This window comes from Monodelphis domestica, chromosome 5, assembly GCF_027887165.1.
Source record: "Monodelphis domestica isolate mMonDom1 chromosome 5, mMonDom1.pri, whole genome shotgun sequence".
NCBI lineage: Eukaryota > Metazoa > Chordata > Mammalia > Didelphimorphia > Didelphidae > Monodelphis > Monodelphis domestica.
In genome coordinates this window covers 60,922,157-60,936,535 of record NC_077231.1, presented here as the reverse complement: position 1 = coordinate 60,936,535, position 14,379 = coordinate 60,922,157, and the positions used below count along the sequence as shown (strand labels likewise).

The window sequence follows — 14,379 nt, the reverse complement described above, 5'->3', positions numbered from 1 at the left end:
TTGAAATAAGTCAAATCTTGCTTCCCTTCAAATTTTCATGTGTTATCTCTAGTTCCACCTTTTGTGGTGAAATTGAACAAGTCTAATCCCTCATTCACATGACAGTCCTTCAAATTCTTGGGGATATATTTCACTCCAATTGTTCCATTCTCCAGGCAAAAACTTCACCAGTTTCTTTGATTGTTCCCCTATGATATCAAGTTATGGTCATTCACCATTCCTGGTTGTCCTCTGAGTGTTCTACAGCTTTCTGAGATGGAAGATAAATAAAAGGAAAAACCTATCTATGTACACAACAGATATTGAACAAAGAGAATTTATTGCTCCAAGTTGCTGAAGCCAAAATTATAAGAAGGGAAAGGAAGGACAGTATATCTGTATCCCCATACTTTGAAAATGATGCCATGGAGAAAGGAACCTATCTGTCATCAAAATGTCCCTGAAAACTTCAGTTTTCAAATCAGTAAATCAAGAAGCATTTATTAATCACCTGCTGAATTCCACTCACTGCTAGGTGCTGAGGATATAAAGATAAAGAATGGCACCGTCCCTACTCTCCAGAGGCTCACATTCTAATGGGGGAGATAACACATATATAACGAGAATGAATACAAATACAAACAAAATAGATTTGCATTTGTATTATAACATATTTTCATTGCAATTTCCTCCTTTCTACATGGAAAACTTTAATCAATAAAGCTTAACTACCATCCAGAACCATTCTCAGAGTTCTGATTTTTCATTTGTAATTTTATTTTGGTGTGGACTTTTAAGACAATCCATATATAATGACCCAGAAACACTATCTATATCACTGTACAGTGACAAAAGCAAGAAAAAAAATGCATTACTGTTGCTTGTCTGATAATATCACTTCTGTGTAATAATAAAAGGTTTTCTGTGACGTGTGAAACATATTTTATATAATATATATGTTGCATAGTTTCAATTATGATTCTAGTAGTGTTTGTTTTATCTGTAAATAGTTAAATCTACACGCCAAGCATAATCTTTGACAATCTCCAATTTATTTTATTTATGGAGAGAGACTGTCTCAGCTCCACTCTGGCATAATAGTTGTGCCAGTACAAAACTTTAAGTGTTATTAACCTTTCTAGTATGATGGAACTCTTGGAAAATCTGCTGAAGCCAAGAGCAGCCTTCTCTAAATAATGTTTGTTCAATGCATTAAATTAAATAAATAAATTACCAATGAAAACAGTTATATTGAAATGAAAGTATATATTTTTTCATTCAGGTGTATGAACCCTTTTGCGACATCACTCAGTTTAATAACCCCTGTTTTTAAAGTGATATAGGTGGGGTAGGGAGGAGATAGGACTAGAAAGTAGGTTATACTTACACTTCCTAGAGTCATTATTGCTATTTCTCTCTTTCTTTAATGGGAAAGACTTAATTCTAGCTATCATGCAGATAAAAAGCATATGATTGCTTGAAGAATGAATTTCATTTTCTATTATTTCTTACAAAAAATCTAGACAACTGAGACAGTTAGAGTAAAGAAGACTACTTGCTCTTCTATGCTCAGAGAATGCCCATAAGGAAAAGATAAACAACTTGAATAATTTAGTTTTTCCAAAACATTTCAAAAGTATTAATGAGGATAGAAATCATGTAAGCAACGCATTATAAAAAGCATTCTCTATTGTAAGACCTGAAGATGAATGGTGCAAGTTATAGGGTCACTGACCTAGAGCTGATAGGGATCCCAGAGGTCATCTCCGTTTAATGCTTTCAAGTTACAAATGAAGAAACTGAAGCCTACAGAAGTTAAGTAACTTGCCCAAGGTCACACGGTGATGGGAATCAGCAGGGGAATTTCCCTAGGTCCTCTTACTCCAAAATCAGTGTCCTTTTCATGGCACTATACCCATATCTGTGATTTCATTTTATAAATAAGTAAACTCTGACTGGTTATGGTCTTGAAAGAAGAGAGAGAAGACCGATGATTTTCTACTTCAAACAGTTGCTAATTTGTCAAGATTTGTCGTAGATCAACACATTGTAACTGGACTTGTCCCTTTTTCTTAATGTTTAGGAAAAAATAAATATGCTTCAAATTGTTTCCAAGGAACTGTAACAAGTAGTTGTTCTGGGAGACTTATAGTCTATGAAATCAATATGTTTTCCCTTTAGAAAGGATAGGTTTTCTTTTCACTTTGTTGCTTTTTGCTTCTCTTTGATGATTATTCTTCACTTCTGTTTATTTGCTTTCTCAATTCGTTATCCTCTTATCTTTTTTGCAGTTTTTTTTTTGTTTGTTTTTTAGTTTGGTGAGTCATGCCACTGTAGACTTAAATTATTCTATTCTGCCAATTATTTTTGTAGTACAGGTCATAAATTCTACTCTTAAAATTCTTATCTCTCTTTTAAACCATTCAAGAACTTCATGTCCTGTGGTAGGGAACATGGGGAGTGGGGAAGAGGTTGTTGAATGAGTCCCCCTTAGGAACTGAGGAATATTGGACTTTCTCTGCTATTTGTTTGTCAAGTTTTTACCTTAAGTTCTTTGTATTCTAGGCCATGAAAAAAAATTAAAACTCTTTGATTTCTGGGTCAAATTCCTATTTCAAAGAGGTCCAAGAAGTCATGAAGATTAAAGAAAATGGTTAAACCTTTTCCACAAGTGGATTTTGTAAAAGAAATAGGATCCAACTCAGAATGCGTAAAAGTTAGGTACTACATGGCCTGAGATGCATAACAAATCCAGGGCCATGGCTTTCATGATGGAATTACAATTGAGAAAAGAAAAACTAGACATTATGTCTTTGAAAATATATGGTATCTAGCATTTTAAAAATGAAATAATTTTTGTTCACTCAATCATAAGTCTACCATGCATCAGAACTCATGATGAATTTAGAATACAGAAATCAGAGTAAGTTTCATAATTACAGAATAAAAGCTCATCTTAAATTTATCCAATATGGAACTAGAAATACCAGCACTCAAGTAAATAGCCAAATAACCAATAATTATAACACGAGGATCATTGAGTCATTTTATAGATCAGAGCATTTAAGACTAGAAGGGAACCTGGAGACTATCTAAACCAACCTCCTCATTTTACATAAAAAAGTAAGTAGCAGAGCAGCAACATGATTCACCAAGGGCTACAGAGAGAACTAAGGAGAAAAAGAAGATGAGGACTTGCATCTCCTAGTTAAAGGTCCTTGAACTTTCCACTATGTCTCACGGCATCATTCTGTTGCTTCAATTTTCACAAAGCTTCTCTACATAGAAATTCCAAACAATCAACCATAGTGTGGTGAGAAAGAAGGCTTACAATTGAGTGAACTAAGGAGGTGACAAAGATTATATCCTTGCTTGATTCAGAGTTAAGCCACAAGATAGGATCATAGATTTAGATCTGGTGCCCAGAAAAGCAGCATAGCTAAGTCTATAAATTGGGAGCAAGCAAGTAGGTGATAGAGTGGATGGAGTGGCAGGTCTGGAGTCAGGAAGACTCATGTTTATGAGTTCAAATCTGTCCTCAGACACTCACTAGCTGTATGATCCTGGGCAAGTCACAAACGTATTTGCTTCAGTTTCCTTATCTGAAAAATGAGCTGGAGAAGGAAATGTCAAAGTACTCCAGCATCTTTTCCAAGAAAACCCTAAATGGGGTGACAGAGAGTCTGACAGGTCTGGAAATGGCTCAACAAGAACACTAAAAAATATCAGGAAGAAGATTGAGAAGTCAATGAAAGCTCTTTTGGATCCATCAAAATAATGTAAGCACCAGGAGGAATGAATGCACCAATGAGAGAGTGAAGGTAAGACTTATGGAGGGATTTTCTGAGTTGAATAGGCTGGAGGGAAGGCAAAATGTGCCAGGGTAAAGAGGCCCTAAACCCTGAGAGGAATTTCAATCAATTTCATGATTTTGAAGAACTCAAGTCAGGAAATGGGTAGGAAAAAGAAGAATGGATGGACTTTGCCCCGCCAGAAAATGTAGGCCCCCAAGAATAATTCACCAATGAGAAAAATATGACTCACTTTCCTAATTTGTTAAATGGAGAGTTTAGATCATATGGTCTTCTAGTTCTAATCAGATGATTCTAGGCCTTTCTTTCTCCAAATAATCATCCACATCCCAACATCTGAAAGTCAAAATTATCTCAGCAATAGCTCTCTCAACTGTTTCTTTCCTCCATTCTCCCTGTCACCATTTTACTTCCAATCTTCATTTCTTCTTCTCAAGCTTATTTTACAGCCTCTTATCCATTCTCTCTTCTGTCAGTCCTTCCAATATAGATTCCAAACAGCTGCAAAAATAATCTTCTTAAAACTCAAGACTGATGACCTCTATACCTTCAAATCCTTAAATAACATTTTCTGTCAAATGAAATATAAATACCTTATCTTAGCATTCAGGGTCATTAACTGTATGGTTATAATCTATTTATTTATTTTTATTTCATGAAAAATGCCTTTACATGCACAGTATTTTAGTTCAACTTCTTCCCTATTTTGTGCATTTGCATGTATTATCCATTCAAATGGACTAATCACAGTGTTTCCTTCCATATAGGTCCTATTTTAATTGGTGAAGTCATAGGATAGATTTAGACATGTATGGGACCTCAGAGACCATCTAATCCAATCCTTTTATCTTACAGATGAGGAACTGATGTCCAGAGAGTTTGTTTCTTGTCTAGGCACACATACATTAATAATAAAAATGGATTTGCATCCAAGACTCCTTTCATTCTTCTTAGCTGCTGCCCCCCATGGCAGGCTCAATTGGAGCAAAGGAGGAGAGGCTTCAGATGAAGGAATATAGTTTAGCTGTGGGAAGTGAGAGCTTTCCTGGTTTGCTTTTTTTCTGAGTCCCTGAATTCCTTCTTTTTCTTTAATGTCTATAATACTAAGGAAGAGAAACACAGGGAAGGATGGAGAAACAATTTCCACGTGGACAGAAACCAAGTCTCCATGTTCCCCCAGGGCCATTGAAGTAGAAAACTAAAATAGAACCACTCATGGGACTATTAAAACAGGAACTTGGTGGCAGAAAGAGGAACAAAATCTTCTTTGGATACTGACTCACCACAACTTTCACTCTGAAAAGTCCTTAACTGAGATGCAGTTTTATATTAACATCTCAATTTTTCATTTTTTATACATATGCAAATAGACATATGTGCATATATGTTATAAGACATTTAATAAAAATATTTTGTCCTTTTACTTGATTTGCTATTCATATGTCAAGGTCAATCGAAAACTTTTTAGTAGAGACCAATTAGGAAACTCTGAAAAGATTTTTCTCTTTCTAATTTTAGCTTCACAGTTAATTATTTAAGCAGTCTTTTGCCATAGTGTGTGCTGTAAATAAATAAAATACTTATTTTTTAAATAGTTTATTAAAACTGGCTGCTTCATGCCACATTCAAGCAATCTGTGAAACATATTTTTATTTACTAAAGGCTATTAAATAGCATATATCTTTAGACAAGTATTCATAGAAACAAAAGCAAACTTCATGAAGTTGATAACTATATTTTCATATAGTGATAACAAAGAATGACCTGTAGAGTAGATATGTTCCAGAAAAATAATTTTGCTTTTCCATATGGATTTGCAACATGATAAAAGTGTAAATTAATCATTTATTTCAAAGTAATTTCTTATTCAAAGCATCCCTCCATTTATTGTACTAGCATCTGGGTAGAGAAGATAATTTCCAGGGTATGTGTGATTCCGTAGGTAGGCCAGAGAAAAAATGTAAAGAATTCTGTTATATAAACACTTGTAGAGATACTCATACAATATGAATATTCAGAAGAATTTAAACAGAGAATATATTCCCTAAAGACAGCTCATATGCCATAGGACCTTTACTTTTTCTTTACCCTAGAGAGAAAGGTAGGATAGCTTAAGGAAAAGAGTACATACAGAAAGATTAGAAGGAGTGGGAGATAATGGAAGGGACTCTGGACTTGAAGTCAGTAAGAAATGAGTTTGAAAAAGGAAAGTAATAAATGTTGGAGGGGATGTGGCAAAATAGGGATATTAATGCACTGATGGTGGATTGATCCAACCATTCTAAATGGCAATTTGGAACTATGCCCAAAGGGCAATAAAAGACTGCCTACCCTTTGATCCAGCCATAGCACTGCTGGGTTTGTGCCCCAAAGAGATAATAAGGAAAAAGACTTGTACAAGAATATTCATAGCTGCGCTCTTTGTGGTGGCCAAAAATTGGAAAATGAGGGGATGCCCATCAATTGGGGAATGGCTGAACAAATTGTGGCATATGTTGGTGATGGAATACTATTGTGTTCAAAGGAATAATGAACTGGAATGATTCCATGGGGACTGGAACAACCTCCAGGAATTGAAGCAGAGTGAGAGGAGCAGAACCAGGAGAACATTGTACACAGAGATTGATACATTGTGGTACAGTCGAATGTAATGGACTTCTCTACTAGTAGCAATGCAATGATCCAGAACAATGTGGAGGGACTTATAAAAAAGAACACTATCCACATCCAGAGGAAAAACTGTGGAAGTAGAAAAACTGAAGAAAAACAACTGCTAGATCACATGGGTTGATGAGTATATGATAGAGGATGTAGACTCTAAAGATCACCCTAGTGCAAATATCAATAATATGGAAATAGGTCTTGAAATAATAAGGAAATAGTAAATGACACATGTAAAACCCAGAGGAATTGCACATCAGCTACAGGAGGGGATTTGGGAGAGGGCAGGGAAAGAACATGAATCATGTAACCATGGGAAAATATTCTAAATTAACTAATTAAATAAAATGTTTCAATTTTTAAAAAAAGAAATAAGCTTAAATCCTTTCTGTGACCTGATCTTGGGCAAGTCACTTAGCATTCCTCAGCCTTAGTTTCTTCATCTGTAAATTGAAGATACTATCTCTAACCTGCATGGGAAATTTTAAGAATCAAATAAGATTATATATGTAAAATACTATGCAAAATTTAAACTATATTATATTTATATTGTTGTTTTTGTTGTTAGATTGCCATTGACACTACTTTTTAATTCTATAACCAAGGACAAGTGATTTTCCATCTGGGCCTCAGTTTCTTCATCTGAAAAATAAGGATAATAATACTTTTACTCCCTACTTTTCAGGCTGATTGTGAGAAAATTGTAAATCATCAGCTATACATAAGTGTGAATTATTATTTAATTCTTTTAACTAATATACTGATTGGGAAATATATATCACATATATATACACACACACAAACATACACGTATTTATAATAAAGAAAAATGCATCATCATGGACATGTTGTACCTCTGTTTTGAAAGATATTCTTGTCCATAAAAAATGAAAAAAATTCATCTAAAAAGTAAATTACAAAGAATGCAATACTTTTAGTTGTGGCTAGATTTCTCCAGGCTAAACTATACTGGAAATCTCAGCTAACTATTTAATTTGATTATTATCACTGAAAAAATTGAGCCAGTACTGACCTAAAGAGGATTATTTGGGTCTAAACTATCCAGTTTGATTAAAAATATTTATTGTGTTGATGCATAATTCCTAAATCCACTTTATTTCACCTCTACAGATAGCATAATGCTATAAATTCTGTAATGAGAAACTCTGAATAGTTTTCAAATCAATCAAGCAATCTTGGTCATTATGAGGTATCAAGGTGACCTAGTTGTTTTTTTTTAATAAGCAATTACCACATCCTAAATTTACTTGTACAAAATTCCTTCCCCCCCAAAAAAAAAACACAAACACAAAGTGACTAATTTTTCTCAACAAGTAGAAGGAATAAGTGCTGAAATTTAATGTATTCCATTGGAAAATTTTTGTGATTACTTATTACTCATCAGAAAGCTAAGACTAAAAATAATGTAGATAATTAGCCATTTGTGATTTCTTTTCACTCACAAAATCATGTATGGAGATGGTCTCTTCCCTGTCCCAGAAGACACCCCCCTCAGAGAACAAGATTCACTCTGAGTTTCCAGGATAAGATGTGTATTACTCTGTTGAGTGAGTTACTGTTCTCTGTCCAGAAAATAAATAGGATTTCCAATTAATAAGTACAATTGTTTGCAACACTTGGAGCTGTTTTGGACAATGGCTTATGGTAGTCTGGAATATAAAACTTCCCCTCTTAACATCTTGTATGAAAAAGGAACTATCTATTACTAATTAATCAAGCTACATGGGCACTTCACAGTAGATAGAAGACATTTATTTCACAAACTGTCTTTTGCAAATTGAAGGGTTTGGACACTTAATACGCTAAAGAGCTATCTCCTGTCACTTGAGAAACTAGATTTTGAGAAATTGGAATTAATCATTGAATGGAGGAGAAAAAAGGTTCCTCAATATTTCTTCATTCATATAACTCTGAAGAGCTAGAATCCTTTAATAATGAAAATGGAGGATCGCAGATATGAAATCAGAAGGATGTAAGGGGTCATCTAATCCAACTCCCTTATCCTACAGATGAGGAAACTAAGCCTGAGAGAGGTCAAGTGGCTTGATGGAAGTCATATAAGTTTTAAAAAAATCAAAGGTGGGATCTGAACCCAGATCTTATGAAATAAGTGATATGTGTAATGATGTGTCCTGTTTGCTTTCCTCTTTTTTTGGCATTATCTTTCAATTTATTTTAAATTCAAAGGATAGAGCCTTTAAACAACATTATATCATATGGATTATACAAGAAACTATTGAACACCCTCTGAAAGATTTATAAACTAAAGCAATTGTTTCAATTTTATTTTCCTCAGCAAAAGAATCTTATAAATAGATCGTGTACTGGGAAATTATATTTTTCTGGACAGAAAAGAAATTATATACAATAGAAATATTTCCCCCCTTTAATGTGGGAATTTTAAATTTCCAAGTAGAATAGATGCCATCATAGGCATGTAGATGGTTCAATGAATAGAGTACCAGATTTGGAGTCCATTAGATTTATTTTTCTGAGTTCAAATCTGGCCTCAGACACTTACTAGCTGTGCAACTCTGGGTAATTCACTTAACCCTATTTCCCTTAGTTTCTTCGTCTTCACAATGAGCTAGAGTTAGAAATGGCAAACCATTCTGGCATCTTTTCCAAGAAAATTCCAAATGGAGTCACAAAGAGGTGGACATGACTAAACAACAACAGTTATTACCACACCCCGATCATATATCCTATATATTTTTGTCTTGATGAATTTGTTCATATTGATGCTAGAAATCTTGCCCCATTTCCCTATCTGTAAAGATTCTACTCATCCTTCAGATTCTAGGTGAAAGACTATATACTCTAAGAAAACTACACTAAATCTCTAGTGAGATATTATCTTTATTCTTTGGATCTCACAAGCTCTTTACATATGCTTTATCTAAATCTTGATAGGGGGTACTGGCCAAGAAGACCTGAATTCTAGTCTTACTTCTGATACACACTAACTGTGGGACCTTCAGTAAGTCAAATCTTCTTGGTTTTCTGTGAAATTCTTTATAAACAAAGTTGAAGGAATAATTAACCATTTAAAATGTCTGGATATAAAAGAGAGAAGGTTCTATAACTGGAATAGGTAAGGTATATACCCCATACAGAAGCAGCATAGTGTTTGAAAAAACCCCAAATGCCAGTTAATGGGAGGACTTGATTATTTGACAAAAACTGAACACCAGCCTGGCAGAAATTAGTTAGAGCAACACCTCACATCAAGACAAGTCACAGATGGCCCTACAACCTAGCTATCAAAATTCATAATAAAAAACATCAGTTATAAGCAGTGACTAAATAGCTGGGGTTGGATTTGAACATGAGTCTTCCTGACTTCAGGTCCACAACTCTATTGCACCAAGTAGCTGCCTTTAGTGAATTTAACCTATTCAGCACTTCTTCCCCTACACTATTATCTGGAGTCTGAGAACCCAGGTTTAAAATGCATCCTGGCTACTACTAGCCTATGTGACGCTCCGGGAAGCCACTTTACCTTTGTGATCTTTTGGCTTTCCCATTTACAAAATGGCAGCATGATGCTTCATCTGCACAGGGAATGCACAAGCACACACATGGATGAATAGATAAACTGTGCAACTGACATATATAATAATAGGTTACTATATAATGTAATGTAATATACAAGGGCAGCTAGATAGCCCAGGAGTAGATTGTTGTGTCTAGAGTCAGGAAAAGACATCCCATGAGTTCAAATCTGGCCTCAGACACTTCCTAGCTGTGTGATCCTAGTTAAGTCACTTAATACTATTTGCCTCAGTTTCCTGATTTATAAAACGAGGTAGGGAAGAAAAGGGCCAAGCAGTCTCCTGTCTCTCTGCCAAGAAAGCCCCAAATGGGCTTTCTGACAAAGAGTCAGATGCAATTGAATAACAAATACTATTTAACTAACTGGATAACCACTGACACATTGCTTAAGCTCTCTGGGTGAGGGTGCTAGTTGATATAGTGTCTTTCAAAACAAAAACAGAAAAAAACCTCACCTTCCATCTCAGTTCCAAGGCAGAAAATTGGTAAAGGCTAGGCCACCGGGATGAAGTGACTTGGCCGGAGTCATACATCTAGGACATATCTGAGGTTGGATTTGAACCCAGAACCTCCTAGTATACCTCGTGAGCTACCTAGCAGATGCCCCTAATATCTTAGTCTTTATGTCCCCATTTGGGTTTTTTTTTAAATTTTTTTGGCAAAGATACTGAAGTTGTTTCCCATTTCCTTCTTGATGATGAAAAGTTGAACTTGACTAAACAACAATGATCATGATATGATAGATATAATATATGACATGATGTAATATGACCCAATAAGGCCTATGGAAACACATCATCTGTATACATTACCACATTAGGAAATAAGATTTTTATTTGTCTAATTGGTGATAGAGCAAAGCCTTTGGGCAAGTTGGGAGAGATGCAAGATGAGTGGTTTTATCAGTCAACAAACAATTATGAGGTACCTACGCAGTGCTAGGTGCCAAGATATCAATAGAAAATAAGCCAGTTCCTGTCCTTCAACAGCTCCTATTCTCTCAGGGGGGATGACCTCCAACGTGTTTACAGAGAAGTAAACTGAAGAAGAGTGTCAGGGAACACGCAGGAAAGGCAGAAAGACAAAGGAAAGCGCCAGCACCTGAAAGAACCAGAAAAGGTCTTGTGTGGAAGGTGGCACTGGAGCTGCACACAGAGCGGATCTGGGCTTCTAAGAGGAAAAGAAGGGGAGAGAGGCCATTCCAAGCAGAGGGGAAAGTCTGGGCAAAGGCAAGAGAAAAAACCGTGGCCGGGAAGAGCTGGGCGGCCAGTGTGGCTGCAGCCCAGAAGGTGTTCAGGGCACTAATGTGCCATAACTGCAGAGGGCTAGGTTGGACTCGGGCTGTAAAGAGCTTGGGGAGGAATGTGTTCTTTAGCCTCTAAGCAACCCAGAATCATTATTTTCTGGTAGCTTTTATTTAAAATAGTCAGTTATTTCAGGAGCAGGGGAATGACATAACCAGACCAGCACTTTAGGGACGCCAATTTGGCAGACGGTGAATTGGAATAAGGAGAGCCCTGAGACAAGGTTAACAAATTAGGAAGATATTTCAATAGCTCAGGTGAGAGGCAATTAGAGGCAATTATAGCCTGGATGGGGCTATGATGTGAAGAGAGAGAGAAAGGGAGGCAGAAAGTGGCATGTGTTCCTAATATGCTTTGCCAATTAGTGTGAAATAATATACTGTTTTAAGCTGTTGTGGGCAAAGAAATTGGGGAGGGCATCATTCCAAGGTAGAGGAAGACTGCAGAAAGTCTCTTAATGCTATAGACATTTTGTTTGAGGTTATGAAAATTAACAAAAGGTTAGCAGTAAACAAAAAAACAAAAAAAAAACAAATCACAAAAAACCTCTCATATGTATCCAAATGTGTGTAGCAAATGAGCTAAAAATGATTTTTACATTTTTAAATACAATAAAATGACCCCAAAATGTAAAAATCCTTTTTAGTTTGGACCTATAAAAACAGCCACATTTGGCCCTCAGAGAGTGACAGTTGGACAAGTGCAAATTTTAGCACCTTATTAAGTGCCATTAAAGAAAGATCTCTTAAAGGTGTTTGCCTCATCTTCTCAATTTCACCTTTTGTTGGAATAGTTTAACGATCCTTCAAAAATATTACTCTGTGTCTCATCAACATGGAATCTGGATGCCTCCCCCCTTTGAGAAACCCCCAGTGCCAGGCACCCCTGTTTTGTGTATAGTGACATGGTAAGTACTTCTGTTTGCTTTGGCTTCTCTAATATAGGGTTAAAGTCTCTTCTCAGGAAGCCAGTTTGACCTTTGCCTTTAATTAATTTAATGAACCATTCCCTGATGCTATAGCCATTGAGTGCAAAGAGGTTTACACACCTGTTTGTGGTTAGTCTTTGTGGACTTCCCAAAAGGCATAAAGAGACTCTCAGGGCCAGTATCTCTCTGGAGGAAGGGAGCTCTTAGTACAGAGTTCTCTCCCAGGGAGGAGTGGGCATTCAGTATGGCATTTGCTTTAGCATGGCGTTGGATGTTTGACCCTACGTGGTGGCCAAATACTTGAATTTTCTTTCCTCCTGATCAAGGAGTGGGTTTTCTAATTACTTGGAAGTGCTGTATCTATTTCCAAGTTACCAGTCTATAGCTAACACATTTTCTAAGAATTGTTGTAAATGGCAAATACATCAGCTAGCAAAGAAGGTGAGGGAAAATAGTTCTCTGTTGCAAAATCTTAAATATGACTTTTAAAAAGTACAAAATCAGGACCTCATGAAAGCATAACATCTAACTAAGAACAATTGTTCTGTGTCTCACCCTTCAATTTCTTCAGTTTTATGTTTTCTCATTTTATTATCATTCTATTTGGCTCAGTTTTAAAAAATATACCTTACAAACTCCAGTCAAGAACAAGAAAGAAATGACTGCACTGGCTTCTTCCTAGTGATCCACAATCACAGAGAATGGTAGTAAATGGGGTACAAAAGTCTCACTGTGCTAAGAAGGTCTAAGGGAGAAAGAAACCAAAAAGATAAAGCTGCTTAAGAGACATCTAGATAGCACTGGATATAGAGCTCTCTGACCTGGAGTTAGTAAGCACCAAGTTCAAATCCTTGCCCTTGGAACCAACAGTATTGATTCTAAGAGAGAAGGTAAGGCTTAAAAAAAATTATTGACTCACTAAAGCTTCTCAGAGGGAGAATGACTGTGATTGCACTGACTACAGGGAGACTTTATGCCTTTTGGGAAAGTGACATGTGTAGAATATAATTCAATTTTTCTTATTTTATGCATTTTTATGCTTTAAAAATTATCAGTCACATATACCTGAACTCGAATGTGTTAAATTCACATAAGCAATGTCCTACTGTATATGTATATGTATAAATGTACACACATATTACCCACCCAAACTAGAAAACAATTATGTGTGTGTCGGTGTGTTTCCTCATCTCATGTTAACCTTAACAGCCACGCCACCCTCCCATACAGCAGGACAGCCACTCCATTTGGCCAAAGCCAGTTCACCAAATGCCAAGTCTATAGAAGAAGCTGCCAATGGAATCCAATGTTTTTCACTTACTGGATTGGTGGTGAGTCAGTGACTTTAGGACAATTGGAAAACAAACCAGATGTTTCCTTGAATGAGCAGCAAGCCCAGACACTTCCAGGGCCACCAAGACCCCCCTTTAGGACAGGGCTGCTATTAAAAAGTATGTTATGTTCTGTGCAGCTAAGTTAGATAACAATGAAATTGAATGAGTTTTTAAATTTTAATTTAAATTTTAATTAAAATGTCTATTTCAAGGACTTGTTTATCAAGCAAATATGCATCTAGCTCAGGGATCCTTAACCCTTTTCAGGTATGGCTTGGTGCTCACAATAATGTTTCTAAAAGCATAAAATAATACATAGAAATAACAGAAAAAATTTATTTTGAAACTCATTTATCAAAATAATAAAAAATTCTAGACAGGAGATCAAGATCCTCTGATATGAGTTCCATGATTGGGAATATAGACAATACACAAACGCACAAAGAAAATCTCATTTTAGCCAGAATGTAGGATACTTGAAAGATCGTGGAGATTTAAAGAGGTAGCATATTTCCTAAATTAATAATATTTAAGGAAGCAAACTGATATAATGCTAGTCCAGTATGCCCACTCCCTGAGGAGAGCAGAGTTGCAACTTTCTGCCTTACCTCCCCCTTCCCCTCTTCAAAGGAATTAGAATCTCCTGAAGGAGAGTGAGGAAAGGAGATGCTAGAGATCTATCTAGTCTTGCTTCCCTTTGAGACACCCTGCACCCCCCTTCATAAAACACCCTTCCCCTGCTACATGGGACAGGGGAGAGCTCTGTTACATACATATATTAGTGT

At 36.1% G+C, this 14,379-nt stretch overlaps 1 protein-coding gene across 1 annotated transcript in view; it reads right to left on the bottom strand.

Moving 5' to 3' along the window:
- The window catches only part of ACSS3 (acyl-CoA synthetase short chain family member 3), a 256,797-nt gene that overhangs the window by 126,567 nt on the left and 115,851 nt on the right, over nucleotides 1–14,379 (bottom strand). The window lies entirely within an intron of this gene.